The sequence below is a fragment of the Canis lupus genome, chromosome 1, assembly GCF_011100685.1.
Source record: "Canis lupus familiaris isolate Mischka breed German Shepherd chromosome 1, alternate assembly UU_Cfam_GSD_1.0, whole genome shotgun sequence".
Lineage (NCBI taxonomy): Eukaryota > Metazoa > Chordata > Mammalia > Carnivora > Canidae > Canis > Canis lupus.
Window position 1 is genome coordinate 25,031,544 of NC_049222.1, and position 20,845 is coordinate 25,052,388.

General features: G+C 53.2%; 1 protein-coding gene across 11 annotated transcripts in view; it reads right to left on the minus strand.

Annotated features, from left to right (window-relative positions):
* The window catches only part of LDLRAD4 (low density lipoprotein receptor class A domain containing 4), a 386,066-nt gene extending 373,079 nt beyond the window's left edge, over positions 1-12,987 (minus strand). For 5 of the 11 annotated variants that reach the window (XM_038526019.1, XM_038526024.1, XM_038526003.1 and 2 more), the window contains exon 1: positions 12,626-12,987. The gene's annotated coding sequence lies outside the window, so the exon portion shown is untranslated. Of the gene's footprint in view, positions 1-2,976; positions 3,128-9,162; positions 9,303-11,525; positions 11,618-12,421; positions 12,523-12,625 lie in introns of those variants that run through there. The other 6 variants (XM_038526005.1, XM_038526010.1, XM_038526009.1 and 3 more) reach the window with 5 other exon arrangements.
* Between the last annotated feature and the right edge of the window lie 7,858 nt (positions 12,988-20,845).

A 20,845-nucleotide genomic window follows, 5' to 3' on the forward strand; every position in this document is an offset into this window, starting at 1 on the left:
TTGCACTCAGGCCTCACCTGGGTAAGAGCCCGGCAGCCCCAAGCGGCCCCACCAAGGCGGGAGTTGGCCGCTCACCCCAGGGGCATCGTGTCCCCTGCTGGCCTGCACCTGCCCGGGCTCACCCGTCACACACCGCACCCCCTGGGTGCTGCTGGGCACCTGGGAACGGGAGGCAATGCAGCGTGCCTGCCCTCCCACACCTGCTTTCCAGTGTAGGGGTTAACGACCAGCTCGTGAATGGACAGGGGGAGCAGCCGGGGCCGGGTCTGGGCAGGGCCAAGGTCCGGGGCAGCGGCCTGGGGAGGGTCACCAGACTGAGCACCGAATGGGGGGTTTCCGCAGAGTGACCACGAAGGCCCCTGGGGAGGAGCCAAGAGGCAGGGCTGCCAGGAGACCCAGCAGAGAAGCTGCTCAATTCCTGGGGTACAGGGCTTGGCCAGTCCAGAAACTCTGGCCTGAGGCAGAAGGGGATGCCCTGACCTGCCAGCAGCCACGCCGGTGCCAAGGGAGCAGATTTGGGGCAGATTTAGGAGACGGAAGACATAGGAGCTGCTGACGGATGGAGGCAAGCTCTGAGAAACCGAGTCACGGAGGACCCGGGTCCCTGGGCAGACGGGAGGGCCGCCACCGAGGTGGCCCAGTGGCAGGGGGTGGAAACCAGAGGGACGGCGGGGCGTGGTGCGGACCCGGGCATCATCCTCAGACGTGGGCTCGGACGCGCACCGCGGGCGCTGGGGACGCCGGGCAGGCCATTAGGCGGAGTCTGCACTTCCGAGCTGGGGGCTGAGATCCTCTACGGCTGTGGGCGATGCAGACGCGTGGACTCCCCAAAACGCAACTGCTAACAGCCTCCTGTTGGCCAGAACCGACAACGTCAACTGCTAAGCGACACTTCTAGACGTTACACGTACTACATGAAGGTAAGAGGAAAGAAAGTGTCACAAGCAGAATCGCAGGAGCAGGAGGAGGGCTCATCGGGGAGGGCGGGCGGCTCTTGATCTTGGGGTCATGAGTCTGAGCCCCACACTGGGTCCAGGGATCGCTTAAATTATTTTTTAAAAAAGAAAATCACAAGGAGGAGAAAATATATTGAATTCATAGTACTTTACGGAATTTAGAAAAACACACAGAAGGACAGACGTGCATAAGGGGACCCATGAGGTCCAGCCCTTGCTGTTCAAGGGTCAGCCGCACACCCGACGTCAAGACGGGCACAGGGGTCCTGCCTGCCAGCTCTGCACACAGGCAGGCGGCTCCAAGCTCGGGCCGCGCTGCGCTCACTGGCAAGGGAAACCCGGCGGCCTCACTGGGCGGGCCTCGCACAGAGGCCGGGAGGCCGGGGCCCAGCCTCCCCCAGGTCTGTCAACGACACAGCAGCAGCACATGGGCCAACAGGCCCGGGACGGGGCGTCCCAAGCAAGAGGCGCTGGGGCTCTGGGCCTGCGTGGGTGCCCTGTGTCGGGCGCCTCAGGGAGTGGGACAGACGCACCGTGTGGCCGCCCGCAGCACCCGGGGACACAGACCAAGGGTCACGGCCAGGCGGCTTCCACAGCGTGGGAGGAGCGCCCGTGCTCAGCAGTGGCCCGCGGCCTCCAAGGCAGGGCCCAGGGCTAACTCCACAGTGGGACCCACGGCACAGCCCACAGTGTGCAAGACAGTGTGAGGGACACAGCTCCACCGCCACCAACAGGTGGACACTGCAGATCTGCAGAACCTACCAGAACCCTTCCTGGGCCTCCCAGGCTCTCCAGCAAAGCCTCCTTGAACCCAGGAGAGAACGAGGCTGGAGCTGCACCCCCCGGCCCCCAACCCCCCGGCCTCCTGGCTCCTGGCTCCCCCCGCCCCGACCCCTGGCTCTCCACCGGCAGGCTGCCTCGCTGCTACCACCCACAGGTGACTGGCGCTCACGTCTCTGGGGGCAGGGGAAGAGCCGTCTTCACCGACCCCTGTGGCCCCTGGCCCTGGCTCGCTAACTGCACATCCCCTAGAGGCCTGCGCCCCTAAAACTGGGCCCCCACTCGGTGTGTGAATAAACGGCCTCAGCCTCCTGACCATGACTTCTGCGGCCAGCAAAGCAGTCCTCTCAGAACGTGTCACCGCCTAAACCCGAGCATCGATCCCGGCCTGCAGCTCGGGGAAGGCCTCGCACCAGCGACAGCAGCTAAGTGGCGACCACGGCCCCCCAGGTCCCCTGGCTCCCGGGCCCCCAGTCCCCCAACCCCTCGGGCACCATGAGCCGCGTTCTCTCGCCGGCCCAGGCGTCGTGCAGGTGCAGGCCGAAGCCACCCGCTCTGCTCCCGGCTGCTCCCGAGCACGGGGCCCGCTGGCCTTGGATGTCCAGGCGCCCGGGGGCCCTGAGGGCAGGAGCTAGGGCGCACTAGGCCAGCCGGCGTCTCCAGAGCCCGGTGCCTCAGGGACAGCTGCAGGTTCTGGGCCCAGAGCTCACTGAGCTCCCCCGCCTGCTACTTACGTGCATCACCCCATTCCCGCCGCTTCAGACCCTAGATGGGGGCAAGCAGGGCAGGCAGTCAGGGACGAGGGCCGACAGGCCTGCCCAAGGTCACACGGCCGCCCAAGGCCTCGGCCAGACCCAAGCACGGGAGATATGCTGGGGAGGGGGAGGACAGCCCCCCGAGAGGCAGCCCCCCCGGCTGACATCGCATCCCGGGCTGGCCAGGCCGCACCTGCCCCAGCGGAAGGCAGTCCCCTGAGCGCACACAGTGCCCGACGTCTAAGATGCGACCGTGCACCACGTTATGACCACAGGAGCCCGCACCCACACCGCCCGGCGATGCACCAAGGGGTCCGTTAAATAGCTCCGGCTCCGTTTAACATCCAACTGTATTTATCAGAAAACAAATGTGATTTTTCTGGATTAAATGTGCTCCATGGTCACGTAGCAATGACGGCGCGTGTACAATATTATTTTTACATTATTCTTCAGATGAAAAAAAAAAATTGAATCCCAGCACCTACCTCTAGTTTAGAAGCGAGGATTTGGAGTCTCACGTTTAACTGCCAACAGGACGGAGGCTAAATTCCGTAAGGGGCTTAACGCCCAGAGTAGCAGGGAAACGATCTTTCAAGCCATCCCACTGCGCATGTCACCTCCACCTGCAGCACGAAGCGTTCCCCTGTGCCTCCTAAAACACATCTGGCCTCTCACCATCCGGCCAGCGGAGCGAGCCGGACGCGGGGGGTCAAAGTACACAAGTCAGTGAGCGCCCGCCCTCGGCAGCCTCCAAAGGGGCCAGGCCTCAGCTGGAAGCAGGAGCCCCCAGTCCGTGGAAGGAAGGAGCAAGAACCCCCGCGGGGGAACCGACATCAAGCCTTGTGCACCAGCCATCAGGTCGAACGTAAGGGAATGAATTTTACGTAGGCATTCCCTGGGGGGTAAGCCAGGGAAGAGTGTGATCACAGGAAGCTGTCCTTCAAAACGGGGGAAGTGACCGAACAAGGCGCCCCAGGGTCTCCCCGCCGCTGGCGACTGAGCCCTCTCCCTCCTGGCCCTCGCTCCCCGTGGGTCCAGGTCACCTCCAGGGCCGGGCGAGGACAGCGGGGGGACGGCAGGTGCAGTCCCGGGCCAGAACGGCTTCTACTTTTATTTTCAAATATGTTAGATTGTTTAGTGTCCTTCACCTACCTCCGTACCATTTATCTGAAATCCAAAGTCACACAGAGGTCCTATTCCTCCCTGATGAGATCGTCCACCAGCATCACTGTGTTTGCCCATAACAAAACTGAAGCAAACAGCAAACCCTCTTCACCTATGAGCCAGGTGATACGGACCTAGATTCTTAAAAGGATGGAAAGGAAAATTTAATTTGCAAAGATTTTTCTCATGACAATACTTAGCATCGGCAAGGGTGCAGCCACCCCTATCTCTGTAGTGCCCGACGCCCCATCCTTTCTAAAAAGCAAGCTGGGGATCCTCTTGCAGGACCCTCTAGAAGGTCTTAGGCCCGTGGTCTTCCCATCTAGGACTCTGTCCAAAGGATGTAATCAAAATGTTCCACGCAGCACCATTTATACTACAGAAAACTGGTAAGGGCCTCAATGTCCCAAACAGATTTTTTAAGGATAATAATATAACCATAGAGCAGAGTGTCATAGTCATCGGCAGTGGAGTTTTCAGAGAATATCGAAATTACATGAAATAATCTTCAGGATAAAATGCGAAGTCTATAAGCATAAATACAAGTTCTGCGCATTAAATAAATGAATAAATAAATAAATAAATAAAATAATAAAAAAATAAAATAAAAATAAAAATAAATAAAATTAAAAATACTTTAAAAATAAAATAAAAATAAATATTAAAAACTAAAAATAATAAAAAATAAAATAAAAATAAAAATAAATAAAAATAAAAAATAAAAATAAAATAAAATAAATTAAAAATAAAAAATAATAAAAAATAAAATAAAAATAAATTAAAAATAAAAAATAAAAAATAAAATAAAAATAAAAATAAAAAATAAAAAATAATAAAAATAAAATAAAAATAAATTAAAAATAAAAAATAATAAAAAATAAAATTAAAATTAAAATTAAAATTAAAAATTAAAAATAAAATAAAAATAAATAAAAAATAATAAAAATAAAATAAAAATAAATAAAAAATAATAAAAAATAAAATTAAAATAAAAATTAAAAAATAAAATAAAAATAAAAATAAAACCAAGTTCTGTGCATATTCTATATTAGTAAAAGAGCCTAGAATCTACTAAACTATTAATGGAGATCTTCTAAAGGTATTGGAATCAAAGACGATTTTAGTCATTTTTATTTCCTTCTTTGTTTCTTTTTCCTTCTTTGTTTCATTTCCCTAATTGTCTTCAGTAAGAAGGTAACCAGGAAAAGGGGGGACTCCAGAGAATAGGTGTGTGACAGTCACTGCAGCCGGGCCTAAAGGACAGTGTGAAATAAAGCCGGGCTCTGCAGAGCGGGCATGCTGGACCAGCGGCCGCGGCCCCGGCCCACGTCCACGTCCGAGCTCACGGTGGCAGGGCCGGCCCCACGGGGGCGATGGCGCAGGTGCACCACAGCTGCCGGTGCGCGAACACAGGCCCTTACAGAGCCTGCACCACCCCGAGGAGGACTGCGCCCGCCCCCATCCGGGAGGCCGCGGGGATCAGAGGCCCCTGCACGCAGGCACCCCGGCCACCCTGGTCCCCTGGCTGCGCTCAGGGCCGCCAATGGGCTCCTGTTCCTGCCCAGCTGCCCGGGTCTGCAAAGAGCCGAAGCGCCATCCTGCCAGGATCCAGGGAGCCGCATCTCCCGAGGGCTTCCTGAGGCGCTGTGATCCTACTACACACCTAGGTTCGTCCAAAACGGCCAATACTTCACAAGAGGTACACGTTGGCATGTGTGGTTGCTTAATCTAGGTCCTCGTGGATCAAAACGGAGAGTCTTAAAGATACTAGTTTTCCATTTTCCACCCCAAATGCAAGAAGCAAAGGGAAATGAACCTGGTAGGACAACGTGCCCTGGGATGAGCTGGATCCTTCTGCTGAAGAACCCACGGCGCAGGCCCGTTGCAGCACCCCCCCCCCCAACCGCAGACGGAGGGCCTTGTCTTCCAGCGCCTCAGTGCGCCCCCGCAGGCCCTATGGCTCCAAGGGCAGGCGCCCACACCGGACCGCCGGAAGAGGTTTGCGGTTTCTGCGGAACGGAGCAGACCTCAGCCAACAGCACGGCTGCCACTTCCCCGTTTCCTCTGTCTTCCACGGGACTCAAGGTTCGACGTGGACAGAACACAGCCCCCAGTGGTCCAGTTCTCAAAACGAAGGCTCTTGTCGCCAACACAACAGGCCCGCAGAGCAGAGGCTAGAAACAGGAGTGGGGACGGGCGGTGAGGGAGGCACGGCCAGAGCCACAGGTCAAGGCAGGGAGGGACGAGAGGTGCCTGCTGTCGGAGCAGCCACTGGGACCTGCCCCGGGACAGAAGCGGTGCCACCCGCCTCGCTGGTGAGTGGTCCCTGCTGAACCAAGGCCAGCTCGGCCCCACCTGGGGCAGCCCGGGGTCCAAGCCCAGACCCCAAGCGCAAGAAGGCCGGGGCTGCGTCGGACGCCAGCTATTTCTCACAGAAGTAGGCCCCCAGGTGATTGGCAGGCTGCGGGGCCTTCCTGCAGGCCGGGGCTGGTGGCAGATGTCACGGCGCTGCACTGAGGACGGAATTAGTTCCTATACGGGCCACCCTGAGAACACCTGGCACGCAGTCAGAGCTCTGCAAGCGTTTGGAAGCGCGGCCCCTCGTCTCTGACCGAGTGCCCTCGTGGAGGCCCAGGAGCCCTTCCAGAAGCAGCCTGGCCTCCTGCCGAGACTCTCTGCTCTGGCCTTCGGGAAGCCAGGAGACTGTACCATGGAAGTGCCCTCCCCAGCCCAGGCAGAGACAGTGGGAGCAATGCCCGGCTCTGTCCCCGGCCCATTTCTGAGAATGGTGGCTGTGCACGGAACCGGCCGGCCACAGCCAGGAGCCTGCCACCCTGCAGACCCAGGGGCAAGGAGGCCGCACACCGACACCGCGGGTCCTGGCCGGCACCTCTCCGCGGGGCGGACGGGAGGGACCCTTTTTGCAAAGTGCATGCAATGGCTCTACTCTGCAGAGATGTCCTGGGTCCATTCAGGGTGAGGACACGCAGATGTCGCTCACACCCACCCGATTCCTGACCCTAACGTCCCTGGAGGAGTCCAGCCCCGAGTCCCGTCTGCAAAGAGAAGACCAAGTCATTTGGCAGGGGCCCAGCTTAGGAGGCGGCTTTGTAATACGAGCAGCGTGTCCGCTAACAACCAGAGCGAGACCATTAAGTTCATTACACCTGTCACCGTGCCAGCTGACGACCCAGACTGCCGGAGATGAAAGCACACTGTGCCCAAGGAGTGCCACCCAGCCCCCTCCCGGCGCAGCACGCACACACTTATCTCAGACAATTTGTTCTCCGTGCCTGCACCTGCGCACGAAGAACGCAACCGTAAACAGCTTGGAACTTGGCTTTGAGAAAACTCAGGCTGGGGCAGCTGAGAGCCAAGTTCTGCTTTGTCCGCAGCAGGTCAGGGGCGGAAGACTAGGTGCCGTGCCCCCCGGCGCACAGCGAGGACTGTGGGGGGGCCCGGGGGAGGAGGCCCGGCAGAGGAAGGCCGCAGCTGCTCCGTGCATTCTGCTGCCCTGCAGCGCTGCCAAAAATAAAAAGCGAGAGACACACCCTTCTCATTTCCGAACTAAGGCACAGAACCGCAGGCGATAGGCGGAGGCCTCCTCCCAGCTGCAGGGCCGGCAGCTCCCGGGGCGCAGCGCCTGGACGCTGGCTGCAGAGTGCGCTTGCGGAGCGAGCGTGTTGCAGACAGCGGTAATTTATTTATCCCTGTCATGTAACATTAGCAATCTGTCTGGAGCTTGGCAAGCACCGACTTGCACTGTCATATAAACTGTCTGACAAACTTAAAGTTTCGTAAACGGTTCTCTTCCAGCAGACAATAAAGCATCATAAAAAAAAAAGAGTTGTCATCTCTTTTTCTGTTCCTTTTCCCTCTTCCTCTTCTATAAAAGGGTTGCGGGGGGAGGGTAAGAGGGCAGAGAAAAAGAAAGAAAGAAAAGCAGCAACAGAGGAACCTATGCAAACAGAAATGATCCCTTGGCAGGATTCTTAACCTTGAAAGGTTCTCAACATTTTTCCAGTGCCAAGTAAATGAGTTAAATAAGCGGATGGGGAAGGGGTGGTGTGGTGGGGGTCAGTCGTGAGAGGGTACAGAGCAAAACCCGCAAAACAAAAGTACAGTCATTAAAAATTAATAAAGGGTGTGGACATCAGCTCCCCACCCCCTTCTGCTCATGGGGATTTGAGCCAGACATTCTGCATCCTCATTAAGTGGTGTCTGGCAGGCTGCCGGAGTTTTAGTGGGTTCTGGGAATGCCAATATATTAACCAGAGGACTTTTTGCATACCCTTTAGAGTTTTTATTCTAGAAAAGTCAACCATTTGGCACAGCATAGCCTTATTTTTGTTCGGGAAAGCTCTCAGCTGCCAATCAAGAGAGAAATCATAGCTGTGTTCTTCGTGATTTCCAAGACCTATCTGGAAAACAAGCCTGGTGGAAAGAAAAGTCCTCGCAAAAACAGTTTAAAAGGCCAAAGTTGCCATTTTCAGTGGAAATTCAAAGAAAAACAATCCGTACTTAAATCACATGGATAGGAGACAACACAAACACTACTTTCAACTCCTTCTATGATAGAGGAAAAAACAAGAGAAACTGGGAATGCGAATGCAATATTTCTGTAGCGATTAATAGTACAGGTGCTCGGGGTGGTTTGCTTTCGTTGCCTAATGGTGAAACAAGTAACGCGCAAAACTGCTCTAAAAAGGCGGCGGAAAAAATAAATAAATAAATAAAATAAAAATAAAAAAGCGGCGAGTGTCGTGGCCTAAATTCTCAAATAGTAGGCAGAAACTTTATGTTCCTATCTTAAAAGATTCACGTTCCACGCGCGCCCATAATATAGGTCAAGATGTAATTCTAGACTGACTAATCCCATGCAGGCAGAAAGTCACTTTGACACCAGAAAATAATGGCTTCCAGAGTGTTTTCCGAGACAGGAAGAGAGAGAGGGAGGGAGGGAGGGAGGAAGGACAGACAAACTGATGGACAGACAGGACAGGAGGACTAGAGGGAGGAAGGGAGGAGGAGGGAGAAGGGAGAAAAGGGCAAGCTGGGGCTACATGGCAATCTTGCTACTGTTTACAGTTAATAGTAACGTGTCTACATCAAGCGTGTTTAACATTTCTAAAAACTTTCCAGGTTAATAGGGAAATAGGGAATAATCTCTTTGTAGCTGTTGCTCCTTGAGTTTTCGTCCTTTTCTCCTAACCCTACAGACACATCGTGGAAACCCCCTAAGCCTAGATGACTAAACATGAAGAGAAACAGGGCAGGAACCACCAGAAATATGTGACTAGTAAGTGTCACAACAGCACGTGTCCCCGCCCCAGCCCTGAGAGCGTTTGGGCTTCCACAGGACGCGCAGAGCAATCCCGTCCAGCCTAGACCACGGCTGGGGGGCCGGGCGGCCGATGGCTGGGTGAGAGCAAAGGGATCCAGACCGGGCTTACGGGTCCGCACTGGACATCGGGACAGAATACCGTCGTGGAGCAAGTCCTTCTCACCGCTGCACCCCCTTGTCCCGCTGGGGTCGCCCCTCCTGCCGCCCAGATGAACAGAGAGCGTCCCAGGAGCAGCAAGGCTTCCCTGCCTCGCCGTTCAGTCAACCAAGACTGCAGCACAGTCCCAAACTGTAAACACCTCTGCAGACGGGTCCTCGCTCTCAGCGCCAGGCAAGAAAGCTATTCTTAGAACACGGTCAGCACTTAGGGGGAAATAGTTGTCTATATACGTGTATACCATGGTGGGGGCGGGGGGCAAGAGGAGGCTTTGATTCTCAAATTATGTGCCAACAAATTGGCACAAAATCCCTTAATAAGCAGGTGGCACCGGCTGGATTCCTCTGCAGGACTGTGGTCATGCAAACCGAGCCCCCAAGAGGGTTCGAGAGGCAGCCCTAAAACCCTGTGGGAAAAGTCTTCTCCATAGTAAATAGAAACCTACATGAACTAGAACCATGGCCAATGACTGCAAACCCTTCCAAGGGCAAGAGAAGAACTTAAAAGGGTCTTTTAAAGAACTTAAAAGGGTCTTTTAAAACAAGGGAGGAAGGTAGCTACAACTCCATTACAGCAAACCCTTTCTGGCATTGGCGGTCTTGGCCCTAATTCCTAACAGTGTGTTCAATGCCGATAGCAAAGAGACTCTCTCTCTTAAGAGAACTAAGCTTTCAAACATCATGAGGGATTTACCCGAGTTTTAAAAGGCACCGCTTTGCAAGGGCAACCACCCGGCATTCAAGGGGTGGTAGGAAACCAAATACTACAATTCAGTAAATGTGCACGGGATGGGACACACTCAGATCTACTCACTCGTCTGTGTAATGAGTGAAGTTTGACCTTATGATCCTCTCCTGAACGCAAAGAATATGTTGCAAAAGGACTGTGCAGAGTATGAAGACATATATGAAAGACAGTAAAGTCTACATAAATATTACAAAGGACGGGGATCCCCGGGGGGCTCAGTGGTTTAGTGCCTGCCTTTGGCCCAGGGTGTGATCCTGGAGACCAGGGATTGAGTCCCATGTCAGGCTCCCTGAGTGGAGCCTGCTTCTCCCTCTGCCTGTGTCTCTGCCTCCCTATGTCTATCGTAAATAAATAAATCTTTAAAAAAATATTACAAAGGACTAAATAGCCATACACAACATGCAGAACACAGCTTGACGCAACGACTGCTTCTCAGAGCAGACTCTCGGAACCTTCCCTGTTAACTCACGGCTCCGTCCAGAAGCTCCAGGGGAGACACAAAATCCAAAACTGTCTTTGTTGGCCAAACAAGTGGAAAGGGCCGTTTTTTTTAAAATATTTTATTTATTTATTCATGAGAGACACAGAGATAGAGGCCGAGACAGAGGCAGAGACACAGGCAGAGGGAGAAGCAGTCTCCATACAGGGAGCCCGACGTGGGACTCGATCCTGGGACTTCAGGATCATGTCCTGAGCCAAAGGCAGGTGCTCAACTGCTGAGCCCCCCGGGCATCCCAAGGAAAGGGCCTTTTTAAAGAAAAGTTTCCTAGTCCCAGCCATGAAGGAAGGCGCCAAGCCGGGTGCCAGCCCCGGGGGCCCAGAAGGCCACGACCTCCCCCCAGCCCTGCAGGCACCTGCTCCAGCGGCTCTGGGCGTGGGCACCTGCGGCCCCTCCCGGCGCGCAGCTCAGGCCCAGCACATAGTGGGGTGTGGTGAGCGCCACCCGGCACACAGTGGATCGCCCTGAACCTTCAGGTCGGTGACCAGGTAGCGCAGGGACCCCGGGCCGGGCGGGGCGGGCCGCTGACGGCAGAGGAGTCGCAAGGAAAGGGAAGGTGTTCACGGGACGCAGAAAAGGAGCAAATCGAAATTACCCAGTTCTGGCTCATTAAAGGACTCTTTGGGGAAAACATTTAAGGATGGAGCCAGCGGACGCCCACCCCCCCCCCCGCCCCCGCTTCCTGCTTCCTTCCTTCCCCAACAAAGTTTTAGGCCCCGAAGCCGCCTGCAGTCGGGGCCGCGCCCCCACGCCCCGACCCCGACCCCGGACCGCGGGGACCCGCTGCGCTCCCGCCGCCTCCTGCAGCCGCCGCGCCCGGAGCTCGGGCCCGGACACGGGGTGGGCCCCGCGACCCTGCACCGCCCGCGCCGTGCACAGCCCCGCGCTGTCCGCCCCCACAGCCCTCCCCCCGCGCCGGGTCGTGCACGGCCCCGGACCTACAGTCTGCACGCCGCGGCGCCCGGACCCCCGCAAACCCCTCGGGTCGTGCACGGGCCCCGGCCCCCCGACCTGCCCCCCGCACGCCCGCAGCGCCCCGGACCCCCGCAGCGCCCCCAGCCGAGCACGGCCCCCCCACCTGCCCCCCGCGCTCCCCCGGCACCCCCCCCCCCCCGGCGCTGACCTGCTCTCCCCGGGCCGGGTCCTCGCGGCCCCCGCGGCGGGCAGGGCGGTGCGGTCCCCCGGCCCCGAGCGCAGCCGCCGCAGGACGCCCCGGGACGCCGCCGGCCGCGGGGGAGGCGCGGGGCTGGGCGGCTCGTCGGCCCGAGGACCCCCAGCCCGTGCCCGCGGCCGAGACCGCCCCGGCCGCCCCTGCGCTCACCTGCGGCCCCGGCGGAGGGGGAGAGAGGAGGAGGGGGGAGGGAGGGGGGAGGGGAGGCGGGGGGGAGGGAGGAGGGAGGGGAGGCGGGGGGCGGGCCCTTTAAGAGGCGGCCTGACCCCGGCTCCCCGCCCCCGCGCCCGCCCCCGCCGGGGCCCTCCCTGCGCGGGATCCCCGGGCGCCCCGCAGCCTCCTGGGCGGGAGGACGGAGGGGGGAGAGGGGAGGGGAGGGGAGGGGGGAGCCGCCTGCCCCGGGGTCCCGCCTGCAGGACGGCGTCCGCCTCCGGCCCCGGCCCCCTGCGCGGCGGAGACCCGGCCCCGACCCGGACCCGGAGGGACCCCCGCCCCGACCCCCCAGGACCCCAACCCCGACCCCCGCCCGGACCCCGACCCTAACCCGGCTCCGGCCCCGGCTCCGACCCCGACCCCCTCCGCGGCGGAGACCCGGCGGGCAGCCAGGCTGCGTGGGGCGACCCCGACCCCGGCCCTGACCGAGGCCCGACCCCGCCCCCGCCCCCGCCCCCAACCCCGGCCCCGCCCCCCGCAAGACCCCGGCCCCGACCCCGGCTCCGACCCCGCAGTCGGGGCGCAGGCGCAGCGGGACCCCCGACCCACAGGGAGGCGCACGGCCTGGCGCAGGGGGCGCAGCGCGGGGCCGCGGGGTTAGGGACCCTCCGCCTGCGGGGGGGATGGGCGCGCACCTGGGCTGGGACCCGACGACCCGACGATCCTCCCTCGTCGGGGCCCGCGTCCCGCTGCGCGGAAGGGGCTCGGCCTCCCGGGGCGCACCCAGGAGCCCGGGGCTGCTTCACCCAATTTTATTACAGTCCCCGAAATTAGAACATTCCGCTCTGCCCAAGCTGACCCCCCCGCCCCCCCCCCCCGCAAGCTCCCGGGATACTAACCTGGGGCTTCAGGCAGGACCTGGGAGACGCACAGCTAATCGCATTAATTTTCAACTTCGCGTCGTGTCAGAGAAGAGAATCGCTTGAAATCTATGAATGATGTGTCAGTGACATTTCAGGGAGCGAGATGGAGGCTTATGGCAGCTTCCCCTAAAGAGCTGGGGCCGCCCCATCCCGGTGACGGCTCCGGAGCACGACCAGCCCTCGCTGATGCCACAGCGGCCCACCGGGTGGACCCCATGCACAGGAGCTGCAGCCGCCGCGATCCCGTTCTGCAGAGGACAGGGTGGAGGCCATAAAGATTCAGTCGCTTGTCCCCACACCGCAGACATGGGGCTTAAATTCCTGGCTAGTGTAAAGCGTACGCGTGCTGCCACCTACCTACAGCAGCTTCCACTCCCAGGTCAGTAAGGCTGGGCCCCAGCGAGGGGGCACCTCCAGGGAGGCCCAGGTCCCAGGCCCGCAGGTGACCTTTAGCCCGAGGACACCTTTAAACCTGCTGCTACGGTAAACTTTTATTAAATGAGTAGTGAGCTAAGTGTTGAATACGGGTTATCAGAACCTGACAAACCCGGACTTACTAGTTTAGATTTCATGGACATGAATGCACACCACACTAACGGCAGCTCCCATGCTATGGGGTTGGAGAAACTGTGATCTTGCCCTCTTCGGGTAGAAAGAAATAGGACTTTTTCCTTTTAAAAAAAAAAAAAAGTTGTATTTATTTATTCATCAGAAACACAGGCAGAGGGAGAAGCAGGCTCCCTGCGGGGAGCCCCATTGTGAGACTCGATCCCGGGACCCTGGGGTCACGCCCTGGACCGAAGGCAGACCCTCAACCACTGAGCCACCTGGGCATCCTTGACTTCTTCTTTCTAATTGACAAACTATCCATGGACAATGAAGAAGAAAATGTTTTTTTCTAATACCACAAAACAATTTATTTTTCTACTTCAACTGTGCATGATTTCCTTGTGTTTAATTTAACCCTTTTATTTTTTTAAGATTTTATTTCTTTATTTCAGAGAGAGAGAGAGAGAGAGCATGCGCCTGCACCAGCAGGGGGAGGGGCAGAGGGAGGGGGAGGAGGAGCAGGCTCCCCACTGAGCACAAGATGTGGGCCCCATCCCAGGACCCTGGGATCATGACCTGAGCTGAAGGCGGCCACTTAACTGACTGAGCTGCCCAGGCGCCCTAACTTAACCTTTTTAAATCGAGAGCTGAGTTTTTAAAGTCTCACTTTTATCATTTATGATGAATCTTAATCTTGCATTGACTTTTCTCGTCTTCTTTAATTTATAACTAGAAACTACACGTCTCTATCTCTATTTCTAGAAAATAGCCATGGGAGAAACCTACCCCTGAGTTCTCCACTTGGTCCTCCCTGTATTTGTTTTCCGTTTTGTCTGTTCCCTCTCATACCCCTACATACACGTACACACACATCGGGCAATGGGAGACTTGGAGGCATTTAGATCTATGTTCATTCTCTGTAAAATTCAACACAATCCTACATGAGCTTTTCCCTGCCCCTTAGCAACCTATCACATACCCTCCGGGGGCGGGGGGGGGGAATCCAGTCTGCAGCGTAGAAGACCGAGACTGTTTCGCTCAGAGCGGGGCAGAATGTGTATTCCCAACCCACAGAACTATGCCTGACCCTCACCCTCACACTGAGGACTCAAGAGAAATTTGGGGAATGAATGGAGCCTGGTATCAGGATAGACAAGTAAATAACAAGATAAAATATCACTAAGTTGGGTGCAAATCAACTGAAAGTGGTTTCAAGGCGTGGGACATGAGGAACATTCTTTCTCAGTGTAAATCCGTCCCCGCCTACCTGGTCAACTCTTATTCCGAAGACGGTCAGTCATCTAAGGAGACTAAACTACAAAGGGCAAACACGAGTGGAGAGGCAGTTCTTAGGCAACGGGCTTGAGCAATGGGACGCAGAACGGGCCCTTGGCAGCCACCTGGTTGAACACACACGCGTCCATCAGGTGACCCCCGCCTCGAAATATCCACGAGCCCTGAGTAACCAAAGGCTACTTACAGCCAGGTACAGTTACCAAGCAAGGGAGAAGTCCATACTTCGCCATGCCTCTCCATCCTCCCGCTTTACAGACGGCCCCCCACCTATGGGGTGCCTGGGTAGCTCAGTTGGGTAAGCACCCAACTCTTGATTTTTGGCTCTCGTCAGTCACAATCTCAGGGGTGTGAGAGCCAGCCACTCACAGGCTGTGTGCTGGATGTCACCTGCTTGAGATCGTCTCTCTCCCCCCCTCCTCTGCCCTTTCCCCCGCTCCTGCCCACGGCCTCCTTGCAGACAGCCTCTCCTCTGCTGTCCTGCCCACTGCTCCCTTGAGGTGGACTCAGTAATGCCCATCTCCTTGGTTCTGCCTCACGTCAATTCTTTTACCACCAGTGTCACCAGCCTCTACCCCGATCATTGCCCCACATTTGGGACCTCCCATCCCATCAGAAGAGAGACCACATTTAGACACCACAATGAACAAATGTTGAAAAAAAAGAGTCTGCGGGCCCAACTGACCACAAAAGACATGTGAACCAAAGAACATAATTCTGTTATTTGGATCTCATGTATAACATTGAGATGAAACCTAAGCTACCCAAAAGGATCCTTACTAATCTTTGTACTTTTTAATTTAAATAAGAAATGGAGAGAAGGAAATGAGGTAGAGAAGCTTGCATTGCAGGTTCTTCTGGGGAAGTGAGAGTCCCAATCTGGAGAAATACTCAGGAGCAGAGTTCATGGATGAGCTCAGCTCCGGGAGACAAGGATCTGTCCCATATTTCTCAATGATGTCATGGGCACGTTTCATCATGTTACTCTGCACCATCGGACCGTCTCAGAGTTCGGTCTGTAAACCAGAGGTAATGATTCCTACCTCATGGGGTCTGTTGGGAGGCTGGCCATGTCCCCATCTATATACTTATTACCATCTTTGGGATGCTGCTGTCCTTGTTGCTCCAGAACCCCCAAATTTTACTCCTCTATGGATGTGGGTTTTGTGTGGTAGGAAAATAAGTTTCCCACGACTCTTCTAGATTCTTGAATAAGACACTTTTGTAATCAAAAGACAGATCAACCAGAGAAAAACAAAAATTTAGTAACTTGCCAACCCCCCCCCACCTGACCCCATGTACATGGGAGAGACCCAAGAAAACTGAATAACTCTCTGAAATGGCCCAATCCATGCCCTCAGGTAACACCTCCAGCTAAAGACCAAAGATGCTGGTAGGTGGAGATGGTCATGAGCAGTGACCAGGAAAAGCACAGTAATCAAGGGGGAGGGTTGTGATGCACACGTGAGTCCTTGCCTTCTCCATTGACACAGTTTTTGGAGTCACCCTTGTCTTCCAAGTAGAAAGAGGGTGGCGCCCTTACAAATGGAGATTCCTCTTACACATGCAAATGTTTCTTACAAAAGGGTAACATCTGCTTGGTTTTCAAGGCTTCTCTCATGTCTGCTGTTTAAAATAATAATAATAATCAGCCTAAAATAATCCTTATGCCAAAGAGACATATTTTGGGGTGATATAGTCTGCTCCCCTTGAGTTTAAAATCACAAAAGACAGAACGGAAAATATTTTGCAGGCAACTTCTGCTTTCAGCCTTGCTGCAATACTCTTCCTGGAGAAAACAAACAGTATCTGTGCTTTCTCCTTGAAGGGCAGGGGGTAGGGTACAAGAAAAGGAAAAATATAGCAAGAAAAAAATGTAAATGATTATTTCAAAGATTATCCATCCATCCAGACAGATTTATGTATGATGTCTATACGTCGGTTGGGGAGAATGATTGAACAACGGGGCACCTGGCTGTCTCAGTCAGGGGAGCACGCAACCCTTGATCTCAGGGGTTGTAAGTTCCAGCCCCACATTGGGTATAAAGATTACTTTAAAAAATTAAATTAATTAATTAATTAATTCCTTAAAAAAAATGATAGAACAACTCCTGGCCAATGACGCATGTATTTTCAAACCATTTACAACTACTAAAATACAGTAAAATGTCCTTAGTCTGTTAAGGCCACAGCAGTTCACAACTTCAGCTTCTGCCTCTGTTTCGGCCTCTTCCGGTGCCCAGTGGCCCCCAAGTAGCCCACACTGGGGCGGAGCATCTCAGGGCTCACCGATGGATGGCAGCTCCCGGACTTTGGGCATGTGATGCATGACCAAAATCAGAGTGTGGAGTGGCTGCCGCAGCCCCACCCTACTCCATTGCTTTCTTGACACCTGGTCCAGGCAGCTCCCCATTAGGGTGTTAATTATCATGTTTAGGTGTCAAGCACAGTAACTGGCCCAGAACGTGTTCCATAAATACGAGATTCCTTTAGTCCTCCTCCTTGCCAGCAGAGACAGGCTCTCCGGTGATTGTGTACCCTGATAATTTAGCCGTACTGGAGCCATGCTTCCGAGAATCCCGTTCTTATTGGTGTTCCAGGGGTTGGAATATCTAGGACCAAGGTGGAGGCACTCCTGCCCTGTGTGCCCCGTCAGCAAAAGGAAAACTTGTCTAAGTTTTGTCTCCCTGACCTGAAATGCAGTATATGGAGTCAGCCAGTCCTCAGCTAACAGCCAATGCTGGGCCTTCTTACCTCAAACAAGCCAGTCAGGTATTTCCCACTTGTTTCTTTTCCTTCTTCTTTACACTTTAGCCTACAAAAGTTTCTTACCTTTGCCCCTGTTTTGCAGTCCTCCAAAAAGAAACTATCCATTTCATGAAATGTTAGAGCTGGTTTATATCACCTAAGTTCTCTTCCTTAATCTTTTTTTTAAATACAGATTAGGGATGTGGATCCCCCCGGGTGGCTTAGTTGATCAAGCATCCAACCCTTTATCTCAACTCAGATCTTGATCTCAGGGTCATGAGTTCAAGCCCTATGTTGGCTCACACCCAGGGTGGAGCCTACTTAAAAACAAACAAACAAACAAATAAATACAATACAGGTTAGGGATGCTGTCAGAAGAAGTAAGCAGTGGCTGGTCTCCTGCAGGGAAGCAGAGGCCAAAGGCACAGTGAGGCCCACACATGTCCCTGACTTGCTGTCTCCCCTTCCCCTTTGTCCTGGGTCAGGGGGAATGTGCAATAGCCTTGTGGGGAAGGCTGTCAGCCTTTTCTACAGGTTTGCCTGTGTCACCGACTTTGAAGGGACGAAAGACAGCCACGATTTCTTTGTCTTTGTGGGATTTGTGGGCTTTCTTTGTCCCTGTGTGTGCCAATCTGTCCTTCCTCTTGGCCACTTCCTGGTCAGTTTTCCTACCCACTTTCCAGGCCTGCCAGACCCAGATTCAGTGGCTTCCATGGGCTTCTTGCTATTGTCTGTAATAAATCCTCATTCTGTGTCACTTACAGTCTTGTGATCTGACCCTGACTGATTAAGAATCATATGCAGGTGTATCTCCCTGTCTTTGCTTGTTTGAGAGAACATAACCCCCCTCAATCTAGCTTTCCTTAAGGAAAGGTGTCCCCCCCAAAAAAATGGGCAAATACTTGAAAAGATACATTAGCAAAGAAGATACTAAATACCAATAAACACATGAAAATGTACTCAAGTCATTAAGGAAATGTAAATTAAAACTATAATGAGATAGCACACCCACTGGAATGGCAAAAATTAGAAAGACGGGCTATTTGAAATGTTCACAAAGATGTGGAACAACTAGAACTTGCATACCCAGCAATTTCACTCCCAAGAGAGCACAAGATAATTTGTGCAAATGTCCACCAAAATATGCGTACAAGAATGTTAGTACCAATTCATCCGTTAATATTAAAAAGAAAAAGACTGGGAATAACCCAATGTCCATTGGTGGATAAAGAATAAATAAATCGTGGTCCACTCCTATAATGCAAGACAACACAGCAGCTTAAGAGTTTTTACACTGCAGGGAGGAGTTAAGGTGGCAGAGGAATAGGGGGCCCTACATTCACCTGGTCCCACGCATACAGCGAGATAGTTATCAAACCATCCAGAACTCCTGTGCAATCAACAGGAGATCTGAGAAAACAACCGCTGCGATTCTACATATAGAAAAGCTATCAGAACTTAGGAAGTGGGGAGACTTCCACTTTCTGGAAGGTAGGAGGTGTAGAGACTCGAATCTGAGGCAATATGTGGGAGGATATAGAGGAGGAAGCCAGCTCAAGGTGCTCCCACGTGTATCATAAGCAGCGGAGCATAAAATCAGAACTTTGGGACAGAACTTTGGGAACTCCGCTATAGTGGGCAATGTCCCTGGCTTAACGGTGCTCGGGAGGTGAAGTGGGGCAGAGTCCCGGGGGGGACAGTATGGTCTCAGGGCCCCGGGGGTCATGAGAAGCATGGAGGTGTCTGAGTGGCACAGTTCCCAGGCATAGGAGCGGGGCGGCTAGCTAAAACCACTGAATCCAGGTGCCAGCTTTCTACTGTCTGTTGCCATAAACTGCAAACCGCTGCATGCTCGAGGGACTGCTCTCCAAGCAGGAGCCCAGCAAAAGGCAAAAGCATGGAGAACCCCCCACCCCCACCCCAGGAGGAACAGCACAGATCTGTGCCCCAGGAGTCCATATAATTTGACTCTTGAAACTCAGTTGCTTAGCTGAGATAAAAACACTTGGTCACAGGTTAGGTAAACACAGAGCTTGGATAGAAACCAGGGAGTCATTGCTTTGCTGTGAGTAACTCACTGACAAGAGGGAGGCGCAAACTTTCAGTTCCGGGGCTACAGAGTGGAGGCCGCCGACCACTGCTTAGAGCCTCCGGGGAGCAAGACAGGCCCAAGCAGAATTTGAAGCCACTTGCACTGAGCCTGGCGCCCTGGCAAGCAAGGCCCATTTCCACAAGGGTAAGGGCATGCGAGAGGCAGCACAGCAGGGCCCTCCCCCAGAAGTCCAGCACAAACAACTGGCTGCCACCAGGTTAACCCATCACAGAGGGCCGCAGCGCTTCAGCTCTTAGGGAAAATAGTGTATACAGTGTGTAGGGGGGTATTTGTTAGGGTTTCAGTATTATTTTTTCAGCTATTTTCTTATCTTTTCAATTCTTTTGTTATTCTTTGTTTATTTTTATAGATGTTATTTTTGGTTTCCTTCCATTGTATTTTATTTTATTAACATACGTATATATCAATTTTTCTTTCTTTCCCATTTTCAGATCTAGTTTCTTGTAACAAGAGATGAAAACATGCCCAGGATCTAGTTTTCTGCTTTGTTCTGTTTTCTTTCTTGTTTGTTTTGGATTTTTTTTTCTATTACCATTGTTCTTATTGTTGTCTTAACACTTTCTTTCTTCTATTCTTTTCTGAACAAAGTGACAAAATGGAGAAATTCGCCCCAAAGAAAGAACAGGATGTAATACTCACTGGTAGGGATTTAATCAATATGGATATGATGTCTGAATTGGAATTTTATTTTTTTTATTTTTATTTTTTTAATTTTTATTTATTTATGATAGTCAGAGAGAGAGAGAGAGAGAGAGGCAGAGACATAGGCAGAGGGAGAAGCAGGCTCCATGCACCGGGAGCCTGATGTGGGATTCGATCCCGGGTCTCCAGGATTGCGCCCTGGGCCAAAGGCAGGCGCCAAACTGCTGCGCCACCCAGGGATCCCTGAATTGGAATTTTAAAAAGAAAATTACAAAGATACTAACTAGGCTAGAAAAAAAGCATAGAAGACACTAGAGAATCCCTTACTGTAGAAATAAAAACTAAAATCTAGTCAGGCTAAAATTGAAAATGCTATTACCAAGATGCAGTCCCAAATGGAAGCTATAAAAACAAGGATAAACAGGCACCAAAGACAGAGACATAGGAGATAAAATGATGGACAATAAGGAAGCTGAAAAGAAGAGAACAAGACTACTACTGGATCACGAAGGGAGACTTGGAGAAATAATATATGGATAATAGGAATCCCAGAAGATGAAGAAAGGGAGAAAGAGGCAGAAGGTTTCTTTGAACAAATGATAGGTGAGAACCTCCCCTAATCCGGGGAAGGGAACAAGCAATCAAGTCCAGTAAGAACAGAAAATCTCCCTCAAAATCAATAAAAATAGGTCAACACCTCAACATATAATAATGAAACTTGCAAATGTCAAAGATACACATAATCCTAAAAGCAGCTCAAGACAAGAGGCCCTTAACCTAGACATATAAGGCTGGCAGTCTTCAGAGACCGGGCAGCCAGAAAGGATTGACATGATATATTCAAGTTGCTA